Source organism: Oncorhynchus mykiss, chromosome 1 (genome assembly GCF_013265735.2).
Source record: "Oncorhynchus mykiss isolate Arlee chromosome 1, USDA_OmykA_1.1, whole genome shotgun sequence".
NCBI classification, from domain to species: Eukaryota; Metazoa; Chordata; class Actinopteri; order Salmoniformes; family Salmonidae; genus Oncorhynchus; species Oncorhynchus mykiss.
The window spans coordinates 20827441-20843609 of record NC_048565.1 but is presented as its reverse complement, the minus strand read 5'-3'; the positions used below and the strand labels follow the sequence as shown (position 1 = coordinate 20843609).

The 16169-nt window shown below is 42.0% G+C and overlaps 1 protein-coding gene across 1 annotated transcript in view; it reads left to right on the top strand.

Moving 5' to 3' along the window:
- The first annotated feature begins 698 nt into the window (after positions 1-698).
- Positions 699-16169, top strand: part of LOC110532063 (neurocan core protein-like) — a 256326-nt gene continuing 240855 nt past the window's right edge. The window contains exon 1 of the mRNA XM_036967166.1: positions 699-1007. The gene's annotated coding sequence lies outside the window, so the exon portion shown is untranslated. The remainder of the gene's footprint in view (positions 1008-16169) is intronic.

The following is a 16169-nucleotide window of genomic DNA, read 5'->3' as shown; positions in this document are numbered from 1 at the left end:
CGTGGGGGATCATTATTCTCCGCGTGGTAAAGTGGTGGGTTGGGAGGCAGTTCTTAATGATTTCTGTAGACTTCAAGAAGGCTAGACAATTATATGAGCTCATATAATCTATAAGAGCTAATAACTCATGACTTTAGCATTAATTGCAATTAGTTGAATGTTTTGGTTGGTGATTCATACCTTTACTAACGTTTTAATATATTGACAGTGAAGTGTATTATATGCCTGCCTGAGTAGTTGATAATTTTAGTAGATAGGTGTTAATTAAGTGTTTAGAAGAGCGACAATCCTATCAGTAAAGTGTGATATCAAACATATTTTAAGCCAAAAATAATATATTTTACTTCAGAAACAAGAGCAGGGCTAATTATGAATCTCAGGTTTCAGCATTAATGAATTATACGTCTAACTTCCTTACTCCGCAAAGTCAAGGTGAATTTGCATCACAAGGTAACATTATCCCCCAGGCTATTTAATCGTGGCACTCAAAATAGCCAAACGGGATTATACAGTAATAGGGCAGATGTGCCAAATTACATCTCTCTCCCTCCCTCCTTCGGTCCCGCTCCCATCCAAAGGACTAACACCCCTCAACGCCCACGCCCCCCCATCTCCCCCTTTTTCGTCGCTGATTTGAATAGCCGGACTCTGCAGCGCGCATCTGCGCTCTTTTGTTCAGTAGCGCTTGGCTTCTGGGGAAGTGAGCATCGTTCTCACTCGGATCACTTATTGTCTGCCTCTCTTCTCTCTGCGTGATAGGATGGACACCAACTAGGCTATACACTGAGAGATATCCTGTTTTTGTCTTTTGGACCTCTCCTAAACCCGATTCGTTCGTTTTTTTCCTGCACTTTATACAGTTTTGGTGCGGCTTGATGGTTCACCTCTGACTGTGGCTCGCAAATAACCGAACACCTGCAACGGATCAGACCAACGTTCCTCAGGCGGTATCGCTCTACATTCCTGAGGACTTGACAGAGACACCAGAGCAGCCCACCTCCTAAAAGGTGAGAACAATGTGTATTACTGTTAAATAGCCTATTCTAGTATGTTACATTACGATTAGTCTTTTTGGAGTCGCTTAATAGGAAGCTGGAGAAACCGCTATCTTGGTTCGTCGTTATCATGTAGAATAGTCTACAGTAAGTAGCTCAATAAGGATTAGGATAGGATATCTGCACAAGACAAAACGAGCTATATGGACACGCATTTTCTACCGCTGTATTTAAATGTTAGGCTATGCATGTCTTGAAAATGCTTCAGTATTTAGTTTTCCATGTGAACATTGGCCTATCACCACACTCATGGTCCCCCCACACTTGTATTTGCTGCCTTAGAGCTAGGCTATGTCATTTGAATTACTAAATTGTCATCATGGTTTTAATTTCAAATGTAATTTTATTATAAAAAGTTTTAGCCATGCTTTTACATGATTTAACCCTTTCCAATCATGTTATAACATATGTAGAATCATTGTTGATACCACAATTAGCCACTCTTAGCTAAGAGGAAAAGTTCATGCTTGACTGAATGATATTTGAAGACTGATACTTGTCTGTCCCTTTATCATTTAACTGTCATGTGTGAATAATCTCTGCTTTGCGTGAAGTTGTGGTCTGCAAAGTCACCGCCATCACCACGGTGCGACAGAAAATGTGTTAATGTGTTTAAGTGTGACACATTTAGAGCAATTTAAGGGGATGTTTTAATAGCTTATCGGCTCTCTTATAAAGCCACTTAATTGTTGACGAGTCAATTAAAAGAACATCGACCTTGACGAAACCAACCGGATGAGAATCTGAGCAAGCTTGAGTAGAGTAGAAATTCTGAGTAGAGATTCTAGTCTTTCATAAAACCGAGACCTTCCATTTAGTATGATATGGTACGTTTTGTATGGTATGTATTCATTTGTGGATGTCAATCATCCATTTAGTATGATATGGTACGTTTTGTATGGTATGTATTCATTTGTGGATGTCAATCATCCATTTAGTATGATATGGTACGTTTTGTATGGTATGTATTCATTTGTGGATGTCAATCATCCATTTAGTATGATATGGTACGTTTTGTATGGTATGTATTCATTTGTGGATGTCAATCATCCATTTAGTATGATATGGTACGTTTTGTATGGTATGTATTCATTTGTGGATGTCAATCATCCATTTAGTATGATATGGTACGTTTTGTATGGTATGTATTCATTTGTGGATGTCCATCATCCATTTAGTATGATATGGTACGTTTTGTATGGTATGTATTCATTTGTGGATGTCCATCATCCATTTAGTATGATATGGTACGTTTTGTATGGTATGTATTCATTTGTGGATGTCAATCATCCATTTAGTATGATATGGTACGTTTTGTATGGTATGTATTCATTTGTGGATGTCAATCATCCATTTAGTATGATATGGTACGTTTTGTATGGTATGTATTCATTTGTGGATGTCCATCATCCATTTAGTATGATATGGTACGTTTTGTATGGTATGTATTCATTTGTGGATGTCAATCATCCATTTAGTATGATATGGTACGTTTTGTATGGTATGTATTCATTTGTGGATGTCAATCATCCATTTAGTATGATATGGTACGTTTTGTATGGTATGTATTCATTTGTGGATGTCAATCATCCATTTAGTATGATATGGTACGTTTTGTATGGTATGTATTCATTTGTGGATGTCCATCATCCATTTGTATGATATGCTATGAATTACAATTCGTATGATATGTTACAACTTGTAATTTGTATAATATGTTAGGAATTTGCAGTATGTATGATATGTTACGAATTCCAATTTTATGAGATTTACATTAGCTAGGTGGCTACTGCTAACATTAGCTGCGTGGCTAAAGTTAGCTAGGCTAGTAGTTAGGATTGGGGATTAGGAGTTAGGTTAAAGAGTTAAGATTATGGTTAGGGGAAGGGTTATGTTACATTCTAAGTAGTTGCAAAGTTGCTAAAATGCTAAAGTTGTCCATAATGGGAATCGAACACACAACCTTTTGGTTGCTAGAAGTTTGAGTTATACTCCTACCCATCCACCCTGACCAACCACCCTCCTCTCGTTTTGGCCTTAAAGATGCACTATGCAGAATTCACTCTGACCATTTTCTGGTTGCAAAAATTCTAATAGTTTGCCTAATTTCAGTTTTTGTGACAAAACAAGCAAGTATAGTGTAAAGAATCATTGTACCACCTTAACAGCTGTGAAATGTATTTTCCACAACCCAAAATATTGTATATTCAGCTTTTTGTAGCTGGTGTACAAAACCGAAAGTAAAAGATGCAAAAGCGAAAGCGAAAATGGGAAGCATAGAAATAGCGCACATAGAACAGATATACCGCGTCTTGGACTTGCTTTCAATGAAAATGACATCTATAACGCACATTTCTATATGAATTTGGTCCAGTCGCCCCAAAAAGTTACATATTGTATCTTTAAGTGACCTTCTGTCCTATGTAACCATACCAAATGTAACATACCATACTAATTTGGGTGTCCCGAATTCACATTTGCTATGCTACGTCTAGTCTATGACAACAGGCTGTGTGAAGTCGACTACCAGGGAGCCCTGTCTGTAAATCCTGAAGCAATGACAACTAGCTAGCCGAAATGGAACCCGAGACGTTATCTTTGATGGCACTCTGTCAAACATGGCTGTGTGTTGGCTGGCTGTGTGTTTGTATACTTTTTGCTGCCTGAAAACAAACAACTCCTGTCTCCTGCTCAAACTGATAAAAGTGCGTGCCCGAGTGCTGGTGGAGGTTGTTGCGTCAGACTCCAACATGCCTTTGCGTCTGACAAAGATATGATGCAGCTGAACAGCATAGGCTACATATGTATTTTCAGTGTTATATTTTCAAAGCGTGTCAGAAAGAGAAAGCGCCAGAGGCAGGAGGGATATGCTGGTTGATAGACTGTAGGGAGAGGGGCCTTGTCACGTAGTGACATTGGGGACATCAAAACACCTCAACTGCTGTGCTATTCTTTTTTCCCTTCACTTGGTTGAGCAGTCATATGTGTACATGTGCGCATGGAAAATCGTTCCGCCCTGTCACTGACCCGTGTTGGGGGCCATCAGTTCCCTGTGTTTCCTGGGTGGCACCTGTGGAAACTGGAACGATCCCTAAAAAAAAGATGATGAGCTCTAATCCTGTTAGTGAGACAGGCACCGATCTATCTATCTCTCTTGTCACTGTCTCTCTCTCTTTCCTCTCTCTGTCTCTCTCTTTTTTTCTGTCTTTCTCTCTCACTCTCCATCTCTCTGTCTTTTAAATCGTATCTTCCATTGTCTCTCTGTCTCTCTCTCACTCTCTTTCTCTCTAAATTCAGTTTCAGTTCAAATGGCTTTATTGTCATAGGAAACAAAGCAAGTGAAATAGACAAGAAGTAAAAGGGAAATAAACAATACAAATTTCAACATTAAAACAGTAAACATTACAGTAAGCATTACACTCACAACAGTTTCTAAAGAATATTGTCATTTCAAATGTTATATTACTGGGAATGTTGTAACAATGTGCAATAGTTGACGTATGAAAGGGAAAATAAATCAACATATGTAGGTTGTATTTACAGCGGTGTTTGTGTGTTTGTACTCCACTTGTTGCCCTTTTCTTGTGGCAACAGGTCACACATCTTGCTGCTGGGGTTCCACACTGTGGTATTTCACCTAATAGATATGAGAGTTTATTAGGATTGGATTTGTTTTCAAATAATTTATTGGTCTGTGTAATCTGAGGTAAATATGTGTCTCTGATATGGTCATACAGTTGGCAGGAGGTTAGGAAGTGTAGCTCGGATTCCACCTTTTGTGGGCAGTGAGCACATAGCCTTTCTTCTCTAGAGAGCCAGTTATGCCGATGGCGGTCTCTCTCGATAGCAAGGCCATGCTCACTGAGTCTGTACATAGTCAAAGCTTTCCTTCATTTTGGATCAGTCACGGTGGCCAGGTATTCTGCTACTTTGTATTCGCTGTTTAGGGCCAAATAACATTCCATGCTCTGTTTTTTGTTTTTTGTTTCCAATGTGTCAAATATTTTTTGTTTTTGTTTCCTCATGATTTGATTGGGTCTAATTGTGTTGCTGTTCTGGGGCTCTGTAGGTCTGTTTGGGTTCGTGAGCAGAGTCCCTGTACCAGCTGGCAGAGGGGACACTTCTCCAAGTTCATCTCTCTGTAGGGTGAGGGCTTTGTTATGGAAGGTTTGAGAATCACTCATATCAGTTATCCCTCTCTCTCTCTCTATCCCCCTCTCTCTCTCTCTCTCTCTCCAGGTTGAAAGGCTAGCTTGCTGACACCACTAAACTAACCTCAATAAAGGTGTTCTGTGGCACTGCTAATTCGGTTGCTGCTCCATTTTTCTTCTTTTCACCAATGCATAACAGAGAGTTAGCGGCACACTGCTCCACGGTGGCTGTTTTCCAAAGATGCCAACGAGTGCCAAAAGCTGCTGAGAAATACTGTCATCACAAGGGGCTGAAAAACAGATTGGGGAGAATTCACAGTATTATCTGCTTTTGCATGGGTTGATTCGCTCCGTCTTTCAATAATGTGCCGCCCTGCTCGGCTGCTCACAGCTTAGCACCGACACTTGTAGCGAGCGACGTGAACGCAGAGAATTCAATTTTGCACTTGAGTAGCATCCTTGCCAATGAAATAGCGTTTTTTTTAGGTTTCACTCATGTAGTAAATTAATATTGACTTAATGAAGCAGCCTCTGGCTGTTGAATTAACAAAATCACTCCCAAACTTTTTCTTAGGAACATGACAAACTGCAGGGTATCCAAATGGCTGCAGAGGGTTCAGATGGTCAATGGTGCCGGTCAGAATTCCTGCTGAAAGCAATACCCCATTCATACATGCAGTACAAAATGGTGCTTATTATTGGTTGTGGTGGGATAGGGCGTTATGCCGACAGGCACAAAGACTAATTTAGAGACTTAGACAGCCCTGATCCAATTAATCAGTGCAAATGCTCACAGCAGCCTCCATGTAACATTAATTCTGTGAGTGTGTTTGTTTGTGTGTGTGATCACTGTGCATGTTTGTGTACGTGTGTGTCTGCATACTCATGTGTGTGTGTGCTGGGGGCACATAGCCTTTCACATAATGCCACTTTAAGAATATTTACACATCTCGCATTACTCATCTCATATGTATATACTGTATACTATATCCTTCACTATCTTTTCTTTACTATCTATTACATCTTAGCTGCTCTGTCACTGCTCATCTATATATTTTATATTTATATATTCTCATCCCATTCTTTTACTAGATTGTGTGTATTATGTTTTGTTGTGGAATTTGTTAGATATTACCTGTTAGATACTGCTGCACTGTAGGATCTAGAAGCATAAGCATTTCGCTACACTCGCAATAACATCTCCTAACCATGTGTATGTGACCAATAAAATTTGATTTGATTTGCTGCTCTGGCTTTTTGCCAGTCTCTCCCTCCTATTGCCAGAATCCCAGAGACGTTTCATCACCTTAATGAACGTGGGGCCTGTCAGGAGAATCTCAGGCTGTTCTCAAGCCTCTGGCCTGGCAGAGCAGAGTTGAGGTGTACCTGAGCTGTAGCAGGCTGTTGGCTTTCATTTGGCGTTAGCAATGCTCTGGCATTAACCACTTTGGCTAACCACAGTGTCAGGCTGCAGGCACAGATGTGCCATTGGCTAACCACAGTGTCAGGCTGCAGGCACAGATGTGCCATTTGCTAACCACAGTGTCAGGCTGCAGGCACAGATGTGCCATTGGCTAACCACAGTGTCAGGCTGCAGGCACAGATGTGCCATTGGTTAACCACATACAGACAAGGGCGAGCAGCCAACAAGGCAGCGAGGGGTTACCAGATAACTCTAAGCAGACACAGCTTGTGAATATTCATTGGAGTAACAGACCCCGAATGCATAATTCAATGTGGGCATTTTGCCTATTAAACACCATCAATAAATCATGACATCTAGTAACTGTTTTTCTCTTTTAATGTGGAGCACAAATGGGCTTCTTCAAAGATTGGGGATTGAATATCTTTCTCCCCTCTCTTACTTCGTGACCATTTTGGTTGGATGCATCCATGTTTAGTGATATGGCTCAGGTGGCGAATTAAATGGTCTGTGTGCTGCTCAGGTTGGAATTGGATAGTGATTCTGACTGAAACCCATAGGGGAAGAATACTAGCTGTTTGTTTCACCAATTTGCTAGTGGTTTCTTATCTAGAACAGTTAATCCTCACATAGAGAGAGAAAGCAACCTCCCAAGGGGATCTGGAGTGTAGGAGGCTGCAGTGTTTTCAGCACTGTGACTGCTACAGGACCAAAGCTCTCATTGTCTCCGATGCTTCCTCAAGCACAGCAGAATCTGTTACTGCTAAATAGAGACAAGAGACGCTACACAGGAAAGGAGAGAGAGAGAAAGAGAGAAAAAGAGAGAGATACTTCAGGGTTTGAACACTGAATGGAGCCACTCCAAACTCTTTCTTCCCCTCCCTCCCCCTCTCATCTGCTTCTTATTGACTGAAGAGTGTGACGTGGTAGTGGATGGCACCATGACAGAGTTCTGGGCTCCCAGCCCTGGTATGTCCTGCCATCCAACAGACACCCATAAGCCTTTACACAGAGAACACTTGTCAAGGGTACAGATGGGTGAGGCATTCCTTCATGTCTTCAGAACACTTAGTTCCCAGAGAAGCTGTATGTTTTGTGAGTGGGTTGACTGGGGTTGTGTTTTGATATATGGGGAAAAACCAGGTCGTCTATATGATATTTTGGAAGATCTTAGAGAAGGAAAACGGTTGCCATAGCAGAGAGACGTAAAAGGAGTAACATACTGTAAGCTCTTCAAGCCCACATTACAGATAATAATTCCTGGGGTACTCCGCCTGTCACATTCTTTTTGAGTGCAGGTATTTCTGAAGCCCAGAGTCTGTCGGAAACCTATTAGAAGAAGCCCAACTCTAATCATATATCAATCTGCCTTGTCTGAGTCTGGGGGGAGACCAAGACAAATCGCGTTGGATTTATGGAAGAATGGAAGTAATGTAATTAATTTAATTCAAATCCCTCTCGGACCCCAGTTGTGGCGCCTCTCAATTTCTATTTGGCGGCTTTGTGAATGCAATCTGCCTGCTCGCTATCGGCTTGTGCTGCTATTGATATTAGTTATTAGTTTCTCCCCCTTGTGTAATTCAGAGATGCTCATTAACATGTTAAAAAGATACAGAAAGCTTTATGCGGCTTGCCTTAGTGAATCATTTCTCTTTAATGTGGTGGCTTCAAAAAAGCAGTAGAGGTGTTTTGTTCCTCATAGAAAATGTAATTAAGTTTTCATATTTTCCAGAACGAAACCCATTTTTTAATCCTCTTTCTCCGTCTGCCTTCCTGAAGGCAAAAGCTCAGAAGCTCATGTTTCTTGATTTTTTTTAGTTCTAATGCAATATATTTCATTATTATTTTCTCATTTCTACAGACTGATATTCTCACGATCAAGATTCACACTGAGATCAGGCTGATCCTATTTATTGTACTATTCTGTTAGTTAGTGTCCTGAGTCACCTTTCTGAACTGTATCTAGGTGGATTTAGTTAGTGTTTGTGTTGGGAGTCAACCTTGCAGTGATTGGAGAATTTGCGGGCTCTGTAGCAGAAGCTACCTGTCTGATATCAACAAAGCCTCTCCTGTACTGAGGGTATACTGGAATCGGCTGAGCTGGGCAGAATGAGCTACGGCAGCTTAGAAGAGGGCTGAGGTTAAAGCACACTTCCCCTGTAGATGGTGCACATGTACACACACACACACACACACACACACACACACACACACACACACACACACACACACACACACACACACACACACACACACACACACACACACACACACACATACATACACACACACACACACACACACACATACATACTGTACATAAAAACACACACACTGTTTCAGGTGATTAATGGCTGTTCTCTGGTGTGGAGAAGAGTAGTATAGAACAAGATGGCCTGCACACTGTTAAAGCTCCCAATTCACCTCTTTATTGACAACGTTTGGATCTGAAGCTGATCTTCGTTAGGAGGGGCCTCACATTCCTACTTTGGTCCTTCATCCACACTCTATACCCTGGAGGGCAAATCTCCATTGAAAACTCCAGCCGTTTGATTAAAGTTTCAATTCATAGGAGTTTATAGAGTTTATAGCAGGTCAAATGTCCAACCTGTAGACTTTGCAGTAGATCTGCATTCAGTAAGGAGATTGCCATTGCCCCACTAGAGTGGTTTTACATGGAAGACCCATTCTACTCCTTTAGATATGTGAGATTCTCTGTTCAATTTACTCATTGATGAAAGTGAGTGCAGAAAGGAGAGAGAGAAGAATAGAGAAAGAGAGAGAGAGTTTTTTCCAGTCAGGGTTGTGTGTAGAAGTGAATCTTGTTCCTTAAATGGAGGGTATAGGGACATCCATTTTTCAATAGTTGTCATGTTAGTGACGGGAAAATTGCACTTTGAAAATGTAATTTCCTTTCCCATTACTGTATCTTAGCAAGGGAGTACAAACAGGCACATATCAAAACCCATTTGTTTGCTGTGTTACCATTTTAGGAAAGAAACATCTGCAAGTCAGTAACCGAGAAGAACATTGAGAGAACACACACACACACACACACACACACACACACACACACACACACACACACACACACACACACACACACACACACAGACACACACACACACACACACACACACACAGACACACACACACACACACACAGACACACACACAGACACACACACAGACACACACACAGACACACACACAGACACACACACAGACACACACACAGACACACACACACACACAGACACACACACAGACACACACACAGACACACACACAGACACACACACAGACACACACACACACACAGACACACACACACACACACACACACACACACACACACACACACACACACACACACACACACACACACAGACACACACACAGACACACACACAGACACACACACACACACACACACACACACACACACACACACACACACACACACACACACACACACACACACACACACACACACACACACACACACACACACACACACACACACACACACAGAGAGAGAGAGATAAACTGAGGAAAAACCTTGTTTCTATGTGTTGTCTCAGAGTGATGCATTTGTTAAACAATCAGCGTTTAGATGTGCCACACAGAATCTTTGCAGTCAACTTCTCCTCAGTGATTTGAATTGCTTTTCAGTTTTGTTTGACAAATTTAGACTGGTGTGGTTGTAACCAATTCCCTTTTGTAAATAACTATCATCCTGCAGAATAACAGAGGAGGGGAAATGCAGAAAAGACAGAGAGAGAAGCAGTCCAGAGATGGGGCTGGGTTCTGTTTGCACTGATTTGCAAGGATAATCTGTTATTTAGAAGAGAATATATGGTCTAAAGTGTGTGTGTGTGTGTGCATGTCCCCGTATGGGTGTGTGTATCTGTATGTGCATGCTTACTTATGTGTGTATGTCACAAAAATACAACATCTGTCAGCATCAGCATAAGTGTTGCCCCATGCCAACCCAAACCCTCCATAACCCCACTCTTCCCACCGCTGGGCATTCCTCCCAGAGGGGTATCCCTGCACCCCTCTCTGCCCCCCTACCCTCTGATCCAGTGTGTGTGTGTCCCAGGTAGCACGTCTCTCCCCTGGCAGCCGACTGTGTGGCAGCATGGCCCCTGTCCACTCAGCTGTAATTAACAGGCTTTTATGTCTGTTTGTCTGGCTGGAATCACCTCTAGTCAGCAGCAGTCAATGCCTGGGTCCAGCAGGGTTTGTCTGGCAGCTGGTCACACATCATGCACGCACGCACGAACGCACACACACACACACACACACACACACACACACACACACACACACACACACACACACACACACACACGCGCTATGTGTCTGAGTGTGGGGGCTGCACCGACGACCCACTCTCTGTTCAGATTGATTTGAGAGCCCTCCCAGTGAAGGATGCCTCTTTGCTCGACACCACTATTAGCTGGGTCGTTGATCACTGGCTGCTGTCACTAGAGCCACTAGAGCTAAAGTACCAGGCCAGTAGTAGGAGCGTGTAGGCAGCAGCCCTGCACTGTAGTCGCTCAAATTGGTTGTCCAGCTGAAGTAATGTCCAATCCTCTCAGGAAAATACAAAACAAGAGAGAGTAAGGATCTGATATGGAATCCCCAGTCTGCTACGTCGAGGCTTAATGGTGTCAAAATGGCCCCTTATTTTTTTCCTCTTTTGTCCCTTTCCTTTAATGTATCCAAGCCCCATCACCACCACCACCACTCTCCTTCCCCCAGCCTCTTATTTCTCCTCCATCCACAGTCTGTTTTGTTTAGCTGCAGGCGGCTGGCAGAGCTCTAACTGGGCGTCATCTTGTTTGGCCTTAGTTGTTTTGACAGAGACTGATCAGAAGCAGTCAGAACTCCCCAAAACACCTCTCCAGCGAGTACCAGAGGATAGCATGGAGGAGAGCCATTAGCTGACTGGCTTCTCTGGGCTTCTGAAGGAGTCAGGGTTGGGGATAGCACTGTCTGTCTACCAGTCTGGAATGGTATGCTAGCATTCGCCTCAATGGTCTTTAATGAAAAAGTGCTGGAATGAAAAAGATGAGCAGAACACCTGAATGCGTCAGATGTAAAAGCAGAGATAGGTTAAGATACTGTAGGATTTGCCATCACTCAATTAGAATTCAGCTGCTTGCATGTGCCATGACATTGGCCTCTTTGGGTATAGCAAGCCCATCCCCCTCTCCCTGCCTCCCCCTTGCCTCCTTCAACTAGGCTGTTTTGGTCAGAGGTCGTAAATTCCTGAGAAGACCCTGCCACATGACCACATAGTAGAGAGAGGGTCAACTTTCATAGAGGACAAAGGAAATCCTTCCACCTCACAGAACTTGAGGTGCAAACAAATGTCATGTTCCGGAGAAAGTATAAAAGATCTGTGAAGAATCCAGCTACAAACTGGTCCGTTTGTCACAACTTGGGAAAGCTCATGGGAGATGGTGTGGAATCACCACACCATAAGCTCATATAACGCTGTTTATATAATAGCCTCAAATATGAGGTTTACATCTAATTGTTGTATAAGATGAATGAGTGAGTATGATACTGTTTGTATAATTGTGTAATATGATTGTGGACTGTTTAATGAAGAAAAATACAATTCCCTTTTGATTTGAACTAAATCAGAGGACCGCCCCTGAGCCCAGTTAGGGTCAGACATCCTGGGACAGCCTTTTCTGCCATTCCCAATAAAAACCCCACTCCGGTTTTCGATCAGCAGACTGAGCTTACCTCAATTACGAGATGGCTAAAGGTTGCAGGCCATGTTTCTCTCAATCACGGGAGTACAAAGGTTGTAGACCATTGCTGAATCTTTTAACCATACCACGTGGTTAAACTCTTAGACTATCGATACCGACAGAATGAGAACAAGTCTTTGATATTAATTACTAGTCGTCAGCTAGGAATTCGGTATCATTGAACGTGAAGAACGACAACCGTCGAAACATCCATTCTATAATCAATGTCACTCCCCTCTAACCACGAACAATCCCCTCTAACCACAACCTAGAGAGAGAGGGAGAGAGACGGACAATTCTACAAAAGACACAAACCTTTCACCAGCGATCAAGACGATACACTGAGCGTAAATATATATATTGATTGCAATTGTTCCCGAATGAGTGAGCGTTCATGTGCAAAGGATTAGCATTTCAATTGTTATAGTTATAATTATCACTCTGTAGTGACTTCTTAGTCGACCCCCACTTCCCCTTTTGTCTAACAAGCCGCCATGCCGGTTTAGCCAACAAGGGCACATCCTGCCAATCATTACATTTACCTTGTTTGTTTATGCATTTCTGTGAATTACTTAGTTAGTAATAAATAAATTATTTAAGATCATTGATGTATGGTTGACTCATGGTGAAGACTGGGTTCGTGCAGATAACCAACAATTTACAACGTTTGGAATGAGACTAACGTGAGGTACAGTAAATAATTCATTAATTCGAAGACTAATTGATCAGATAAAATATCTGAAAAGTTATTTTAGGAAATGATAACTTTGTAATCTGAATATTTTTCCTTGGTGCCCAGACTTCCTATTTAATTAGTTACGTGATTAATCAGTTGATCGTGTAATAACTAATTACAGAGAATATTTGATAAAAACTATAAGTCTTCAGCTAATGATAGTAAAGTCACCACCCAAGGAAAGCTTTTTCTCAAAGAGGATGAAGAAATACATCTGCACTGTGGTCATAAAGTCTCTCCTGTGATTTATTAAGACAACATTGCATCAGACCACAGTGGTTGGGGATATGAAAAAAGTGCCGGAATAAAGTTAAAAAAGCTGAATGTGCAGGACTGTGTTCCTCTGCTGTTCCTCACTGGCTTTAAAACCTCTTTGGTCTAGGCGTGCCGCCAGCGCCCCACCTCGACAACATACAGGGAAATTGCAGACGCGAAATTAAAAAGACAAAATTCGAAATATTAAACATTCATGAAAATACAAGTGTCTCACATCGTTTAAAAGCCTAACTTCTTGTTAATCTAGCCGCTTTGTCAGATTTCAAAAAGGCTTTACGGCGAAAGCATACCATGCGATTATCCAAGGACAGCGCCCCGCGTACAAAAGCATTACAAACATTTTCCAAACAAACAGAGGCGTCACGAGTCAGAAATAGCGATAAAATAAATCACTTACCTTTGAAACTATTCCTCTGTTTGCAATCCCAAGGGTCCCAGCTACATAAAAAATCGTCGTTTGTTCGATAAAGTCCTTTATATCCCGAAAAAGTTAGTTTAGTTGGCTCGCTTGATTCATTAATCCACTGGTTTCCCTCGTTCAAAATGCATACAAAGGAATCCCAAAAGTTACCAATAAACCCCATCCAAATAGTCAAACAACGTTTCTAATCAATTCGCAGGTACCCTAATATGTAAATAAATTATACAATTTAAGACAGAGAATAGAATGTTCATTACCTGAGATAAATAACGAAGTGCGCGCCCTCATCCACGCGTGCCACAATACTACAGCCAAAATGGGAGCCACCTAGAAAAACTACAAATTCTAGCAAATTTTTCAAAAAACAAGCCCGAAACTCTTTCTAAAGACTGTTGACATCTAGTGGAAGCACTAGGAACTATCTGGGAGGTATTCCTTTGATTTTCCCATATACAGCCATTTCAATGAATGGTGATCTAAAAATAAAAAAACTCTGGATGGATTCTCCTCGGGCTTTCGCCCACCATATCAGTTCTGTTATACTCACAGACATGATTTCAACAGTTTTAGAAACTTTAGAGTTTTCTATCCAATACTACCAATTATATGCATATCCTAGCTTCTGGGCCTGAGTAACAGGCAGTTTACTTTGCGCACCTGAGTCATCAAAACTTCCGAATACTGGGCATTTTCAGGATGCAGACTGTGATTGTTTTATCCAGACTCCAGCACAGTAGTCTCAGTACCTCATCATGGCTTTCTCATCAGTCCCAACCAGTTTATGCAACATGAGCTTCCCGACCATAGCCGTGTCTCAAGCACCCCTTAGTTAGCATCTTTACAGCAACGAAAACATCATCCTGGCCCCCCTTCGCCCCTCTCTCTCTCCCTTCAGTCTTAATACCAGACATCAAGGACAAAACAGCACTCAAAGTGGCATTAGTGTCGGCACTTTATCCGTTGCAAACACAGGGCTTGATTACGCTATCCCATATTCCTGATCAACACAGCAGGAACATCGTAAATGCTCATCACATCACCCGGCTGCAATCAAAGCATTGTCATGTGTTATATATTACACAGTCTTTAATTGGCCGCTCTCGCTCTATGATTGACCAGCGCTGCAATTGCTGAAGCTGTTTTAAATAATGATGCCCTATCTAGCCTGGTCACAGAACTGTTTGTGCTGTCTTGCCAACTCCTATAGTCACTGTTGTGCAATGACCATAGGAGTTGTCGAGACAGGACAAGATGGTCTCCACGGTAGCATCTCTTCTCAGATGGAGAATGGCTGAACTCTTGTGCAGCAGCTAACTATTTTGCACCAACCATGCATGACGAAACTGGATGTCAATGTTTTTCAGTGAGTCCAAGACGGAAACTTCACCAAACCTAAAGGACGTTAAAAATGTATACAAAATAGTATGGCACCATGTTGGATATTTTACCTTTATTTAACTTGGAAAGTCAGTTAAGAACAAGTTCTTATTTTCAATAACAGCCTAGGAACAGTGGTTTAACTGCCTGTTCAGCTCGGGGATTTGAACTTGCAACCTTCCGGTTACTAGTCCAACGCTCTAACCACTAGGCTACCCTGCCGCCCCATGTATTCCATGTATTCCAGAAGTTTCTGGCCATCCTGCCCAAAGCGCTGTGGAGGAGATGGATGGACGAAAGATGGTCCACTTCGTCACATTTTAGAGACAGTGTGTTCGAAACTTCTGAAGGGTTGGCGTTAATTCAGAGACAGTTTCTTGAGAAGAAGACTGGCATCATGTGTCCTTCTCCTTGCAATGCCAATCCTCCATCCATCCTCCCACCCATTTCATTCAAACCTGATTCCCGCTCGTTATCTTCACAATCGTCACACAAGTACTTTTGAATTAACGCCAGGTGTGTTTGTTTAGTTCATCTTTACAGTTAACATTGGTTGACGAGTCAGCTAAACCACCTCTCCAATGCGTAGTCTGGCATAGCGGGGGGCTGGGGAGCAATGACTTCTTCACACCTCATGCTGTAAACAGCACGATGATGATCCACAGTTGGATGATGAGGTCCCCATGGTTGAGTCATAATGGCTCCATGCATGTGTGTCCATAGCTTTGATGAATCTATAATGATACTGTATGTGTGTTGAAGCTGCGTCCTGATACGCAAGGAATTGGGTGAAGGGCTCTGGTCAAACGTAGTGTTCTACAGTATCTAGAGAATAGAGTGGCATCCATACAGTCTACTCTGTGTGAGCAGGATCTTCATTAATTATACAAAGCATGCAACAGCACTGTTCTAAATAAATAAGAGGTATGTTATGAGCTCTTTAAAGCTGTTATGGG